Genomic DNA, 6,885 nt, shown 5'->3' on the forward strand with positions numbered 1-6,885 from the left:
ATGGTATGTGGGCTCGCCAGACAGACAGAGAGAGACAGAAAGCGAGAAATCACCCCCCCAGGGGGGATGGCCATGCCACAATCCCTTCTCCTCCATTCTCCTCTCGGGATCTTGGGCACGCACGCACACACGCCTGGAGTGAGTTTTAAGCCACTGGAGTCCTGGACTCGAACCGTGGTCGACTACGTGGGAGTCCAGCGACATAGCCATTATGCTAACTGCTGGTCCCTGTCCCATCTGTTTTTGTTCTTTCTCTTTTCCTACATTCTTTGTGTTAATCACATACTTTTAATATTTCACTTCAATTGGTTTAGTTTTTTTTTTCCCTATATCTCATTGCATTTTTTTCTCATGTTTGCCCTAGGGATGATAATATTAATCATGATTTGCTCAGAGTTAATACTGAATTACTTCGAATAAAATATAGGAACCCTACAGGAGTATAGTTCCGTTTACTATCTCCCCTGACTTGCTACTTTTTAGTCTATACATTACACCTATATATATTATAAATCTAACAATACGGTGTTCTTTTTGTCTTAAACAATCATGTTTTTAAAGAAATTAAGTTCATGGATTGGAAGATTGAATACTGTTAAAATATATTAACTTTTTTTTTTTAATTTTTATTACTGAGCAACAAATTTTACAAAACTCAGCAGGTTAAGTAAGTATTAATTACCCACACAGTTTCTATAGGTCATGAATCTGGGTGTAGCTTGGTAGGTGACTATGGTGCAAGGTCTCTCTGGAGACTTCAGTCATGACATCAGTCTAATAGCATTCATCTGAAGGTCTGAGGATAAACTTCAGAGGTGGTTCAAAAACACACCTTGTGAGTTTGTGCTGACGGTTGCTAGGAGACCACAGTTTCTGGCCAAGTGGACCTCTCCACCCAGTTGCTTCAGTGCCCTCATGACCTGGCTGCTGGCTCTCCCAGAGCAAATCATCCAAAAGGAAGCAAGGAAAAAAAGAGGCTTTGTTTTTCATGGCCTGCCCTTGGGAATCACACTGTCATTCCTGCCACAGTTTACTCATTTTAAGTTAGTCACACACACGAACCATATTCTAAGGTCCACCATCAGAAGTCTGAAAACAAGCTATGGGCATATCTTAAATCAAGCACAATAGCAATCATTCCCAAGATAATCTATATCAGGTTGCTGGGAAAGTCATGATGTATTTTTCCCAACCACCCAATAGCTCCAATGCAACCCCAAGTAAAACCTTCACTGCATTTTACCTTAACTGTAATTTTCCTGAAAAAGTTACAAGCCAATTTTAAAATGCATATGCAAAGTCAATATTCCTTAAGTAGCTAAACCAGTTCTGAAAAAAAAAAAAGAAGCTGGAAGACTCATGTTGCCTGATTTTAAAACTTACCATAAAGCTATAGTAATCAATAAAGCAGGCTATTGGACTGGCAGATGGCATGGTGGTTAAGGTGCTGGACTCCCACATGGTCAACCATGGTTCAAGTCCTGGACCTGGCAGCTTGCTTTCTCACTTTCCCTCTGCCTCTCTCTCACCCTTTCCCTCTCTGGTCAAATAAAAATATATAAATAAATAAATAAAGTTGAATAAAAATAATTCTTTAAAAAAAAAGAAAAAGAAAGCAGGCTACTGATGGAAGGCTAGACACACAAATCACTGGGGTGAAACGAGAGTTAAAAACAGACCCAGACGGCTACCCGAGTTTTGACAAAGGTGCCAAGGGCATGCAATGGCAAAATGAGTCTTCTCAACAGTCAGTGGTGAGGCAATGTGAAAAATAACAAAACAAAACTTGATCTCGACCACAGAAGAATTACACTCACATTGGATCACAGACTTAAACTTAATGGCAAGAACTAGTAAGCTCTATAGGAAAACTCTTGAGACATGGATTAGCAAAGATTTCTTAAGTAGGACATAAAAAAGCTCAATTGCTCAAATAGGACATAAAAAGCATGAACTGAATTAATCAAGATGTAAAAATTTTCTCTTTGAAAGACAGTTAATAAAACAGAGAGGATAGAGGATAAAATTTTTACAAAATTTGCCCACAAAGGGTTTATATCTAAAATACACAAAAATGATTTTAACTCAATTAGAAGACAAATAACCGGATGAAAAAAATGGGTAAACAATTTGAACAGATACTTCACAAAGAGATATGTAAATGGCCACTATGCATATGAAAAGATGCTCAGCATCACTAGTTATAAGAAAAATCTAAATTAAAATGACAAAATACCCGTACATTCTCACTAGAATGGCTGAAGTGAGAACGACTGAAAACCTACGTGTTGTCAAGGATGTGCAGCGATTGGAGTTCTCATGCGCTGATGTGGAGATGCAGAGTGGTGCAGGCCCTTTGTAATATAGTACGGCAGTGCTTCTTACTGCTAAGTATACACTTGTCACACGACCCGCAATTCTACTTGTAGAGAGGTCAAAACATATGTCCACATACAAACACATACATAGATGTTCACAGTGGGATTATTGGGAATAATGCAACCTTGGAAGCAACCCGGTGTCCACTGTGAATGGAGAAACTGTGGTGACTGCATATCACAGAGTAACACTTAATTAACAAGGCATGAAAAATCAATAAAACATAGATGAATCTCAAAAATATCAAGTAATATGAAAGAAGCAAAACACAAAACTTCATACTATGGGATTCCAATTGCGTGATATTTTAGAAAAGCCAAAATTATAATGGCATAAGGAAACCCAGTTGGTTATCGGGATCTGGCAGTTGGATGTGAGGTTAGAGAGCGAGAGGACATGAAGAAACTTTTCAGGGCGAGAGGAATGTTTTCCGTCTTGATTGTGGTGGATACACAACTATATACAATTATAAATTTCAACAAGCCGTACACCTAAAATTTGGTGAATTCTATTATATGTAAAGAACATCTCAATAAAAAAGGAGATTGACTTTTTCATAAAAAAACTGAATGTAAAGTTCTAGAAAGATAAAGATAGTTATACAGAAATCTTTTAAATTTTACTTAAAAAGGTGACATAGAAAAATACTTTAGTGACAAATAACTTCTGATACCTTGAAAATGTTTCCAGCTGACAATGTAAACATGAGAAGAGTTTTGATACTAAACTATACCGCTGTTTATAAATAGTGAATATATTTAAAATAAAATGACACTCATGGATTTTACCACGGTCCTTTCCCAGAGGTTATCAAGACAGGAGAGAAGTAGTAATGCAATCTGCCCCGAAGAGGAAGGTACACTGGACACTTCTATTAAAACAAAGCAAGGCGATAACAGTTTAAAAAGATAATCAAAACTTTCAACCTGATAGGAAGACAATGTGAAGACCCCATGGGAAAATGCTCTGTGCTTCAAGGACACGATAATCTACCAGTAATCTCCGCAACAGTTAGAGGAGGAGTGGTTCCTCAGTAGCTTCTTCCTTATCTCCGTTGCTTTCTCCTCTAACCAGCAGCAGTACTAAACCAGATTAATATACATTAACTTATCTTTCAGATTTCCTCTTTATAAATAAAGTCGTTCTGAATTTCAGGTTCTTGATGTGACAATGTGAGAAATACAAGACAATGAGCCGTTGAAGGTGAGGTTTGAGGTTAATTTCTAGTCTGGCAAAGAGGATCAGTTAAATACCTTGATGATTTCTGAAGAAAAAAACACAGCTACCAGCCAGATCCCTCCTCAGAAAGAGAAGAGAGGCTGTCAGTGAGATAAACAAGGCTGCAGAAAGTTTTTGTTGATAGAAATCTGTTGGTGCCTTTGGCTACTTTTACAACTTCTCTGCATCTAAGATCACCCTTCAGAACTGTGCTTGTTCGGGGCCTCGGTTAGCAGTGGCGTGAAGGGGAGCTCCGACAGCTCTGGATGTGAGCATCTTGTGCTGAGACAGGACGAGGACTGGAGAACAGAAATGCGCCCTCGTGGGCACTGCACACCGACCTGGGAGCGACCTGAACCTTAGCACGCCCATCCTTAAAACGGGAAGCCCAGGTACCCCATCACTACAGAGAGCGTGTCAAGAACATGACAGTCCATGTTGAAAGCACCCAACAATCACAGTTTCACAGTGTTTTAGAGCACAAACATTATTCTTTGGATACCACTAGATTTTAAAACTCACAACTATTTCTAGAATCTAGCTCATCAAACGCCACACGCTGCGCAGCGCTGGGTATTATAAAGACTGATATATAACCCCTAAACTTTGAAAGAAGGGCTCTCCTACATTCAAAGGTGAAAAAGCTAATCACTCAGTTTAAAAACGGGCTATGGACTTGAACATTTCTCCAAAGAAGACATACGAGTGGTCAAGGGTTTATGAAAACCATGCTCAGCATCACTAGCCATCAGAGAGATGCAAATAAAAACCACAACGAAATACCATCTCAGACCTGTAAGGAGAGATGGTTATTATAATGGAACGCACACGCGCGCGCACACACACACACACACACACACACACGCCCCAAAAACTACAGGGCAATTATTGGTGAGGCTGTGGAGAAAATGGAATTCTTGTGGACTGTTGGTAGAAATGCAACTGACGCAGTTGTTTTGAAAAATGGTTTGGAGGTTCCTCAAAAAATTAAAAATAGAACTACCATATAATCCAGCAATCCAACTTCTGGGTATACATCTAAAAAAACTGAAATCAGGATCCTGAAGAGATTATAAGCACTCCCATGTTCACTGCAGCATTATTCATCACAGCTAAGATATGAAAACAATCGAAGCGTCCAGCAATAGATGAATAAAAGCAGCATAATATCACCCAGTCCTTTTTTTTTTGGAGAGGTTTTTGCTATAGGGCGTGTGCGCTCGCCAGAAAGAGAGAGACAGAGAGACAGAAAGAGAGAAATCACCCCCCAGGGGAGATGGCCATGCCGCAATCCCTTCCCCTCCATTCTCCTCCCGGGATCTCGGGCATACACGCACCATGTGCCCAGCATGAGTTTAAGCCATGGGGTCCGGGACTCGAACCACAGTCGACTACATGGGAGTTCAGTGACATAGCCATTACGCTATCTGCTGGTCCCTCCAGTCCTTTTTAAAATATTTTTTTGCCACTGGGTACTTGTGTTCACCCTGGAGAGAGACAGAGATGGAGAAAGAGAAAGTGAGAAATCACCTCCCACAGAGAATGGCCATGCCATAATCCTTTCTCCTCCATTCACCTCTTGGGATTTGAGCATGCACCTGGTGTGATTTTTTTTTTTTTCTTTAGAAAGAGATTTTTGCTATAGGACATGTGCACTTGCTGGAGAGACGGAGAGACAGAGAGACAGAAAGCAAGAAATCACCCCCAGGGGGGATGACCACGCTGCAATCCCTTCTCCTCCAGTCTCCTCTTGGGATTCTGGACAAGCACACACATGCGTCTGGTGTGAGCTTTAAGAGGCCAGGTCTGGGACTTGAACCACAGTTGATTATGTGGAAGTGCAGCAGTGCAACCATTATGCCATCTTCTGGTCCCAACCCAGTGTGATTTTCAAGCTGCCAGGTCTGAGACTTGAACCACAGTTGGCCACATCAGAGTCCAGCACCTTAACCTCCACACCACCTGCTAGCCCCAAGACAATGAGCTACTGAAGGTGAGGTTCGTTTTTAGTCCAGCAGGAAGGATCAGTTAAATACCTTGATGATTTTAGAAGGCAAAAAAAACACCATCTGGTCCTTTTTTTTTTTTTTTTTTTTTGGAGAGATATTCACTGTAGGGCGCGTGCGCTCACCAGACAGAGAGAGAGACATAGAGACAGAAAGCGAGAAATCACCCCCCAGGGGGGATGGTCACGCCGCAATCCCTTCTCCTCCATCCTCCTCTCGGGATCTTGGGCATGCACGCACACGCGCCCGGCGTGAGTTTTAAGCCACCGGGTCTGGGACATGAACCGCGGTCGACTACGTGGGAGTCCAGCGACATAGCCATCACGCTAACTGCTGGTTCCCAACACCATCTGGTCTTAAAAAAGGTATCCTGCTATGTGTGATGATGTAAGTGACTCGAGGACTTTACATAAGTGAAGAAACTGGTCAAGAAAGACAAATACTGCATCATTCCACTTAGAGGAGGAGTCTATGGGAATCAAATTCAGAGAAGCAGAGAAGGGCATAGTGAATCCAGGGGCTGGGGTAAGGGAGGAGAGGGAGTTCCTAAGGAATGGGCAGAAAGTTGCCATCGAGTCCGAGGAGTAAGCTCAGTGACCTGCGGTGCCACTGTACCTACAGGTCACAACGATGCACACTGCACCTCTGTTAAGAGGGCGGGTTTCACGGCCAGTCGTCGCACAGTAACAACTCTGTGTGTGTGTGTTTATGTGTCTATGTTAAAAGAAAGAAAGGGCAGACTCAGAAAAGGCCTGAATCAGGACTAGAATAAGCCTTTCCTAGAAGGGCGATACATGGGTAGAAGAAGGGATGTACAGTAGCTGTAAAAAGCTGTATGGGGGCTGGTGGGTGGCGTGGTGGCTAAGGGCACTGGACTCCCACATGGCCGACCATGGTTCAAGTCCTGGATCTGGCAGCTTGCTTTCTTACTCCCCGTCCCTTTCTCCTGCTGTCCCTCTCTGGTCAAATTAAAATAAATAAATAAATAAATAAAGTTAAAAAGAAAGCTGTATGTGCTTATGCAGAGCTACCTGATAAGAACATAGACACTGCAGCTATCTGCCTGCATTTGGATCTGTCTCCACCATTCCCTGTATCCACTACTGGTATAGTGGGCAAACTACTGGATTTGTCAACGCCTCAGTTTCTGCATCTATAAAATGGGATAACAGTCCCTATTTCATCCGGTGTTTATGAGAACTATTAAGACAATATTTGCAAAGTGTTTAATTAGTCAGCGTTCTCTAAGTTATTCTGCAGTGATAACTGATTCCAAGGTTCA

General features: G+C 41.8%; 1 protein-coding gene across 2 annotated transcripts in view; it reads right to left on the reverse strand.

The window, feature by feature from the left end:
• The window catches only part of UBAC2 (UBA domain containing 2), a 220,465-nt gene that overhangs the window by 59,977 nt on the left and 153,603 nt on the right, over positions 1-6,885 (reverse strand). The gene's annotated exons all lie outside the window — the stretch shown is intronic.

The sequence above is a fragment of the Tupaia chinensis genome, unplaced genomic scaffold (assembly GCF_000334495.1).
Source record: "Tupaia chinensis unplaced genomic scaffold, TupChi_1.0 Scaffold000057_1, whole genome shotgun sequence".
Classification (NCBI taxonomy): domain Eukaryota; kingdom Metazoa; phylum Chordata; class Mammalia; order Scandentia; family Tupaiidae; genus Tupaia; species Tupaia belangeri.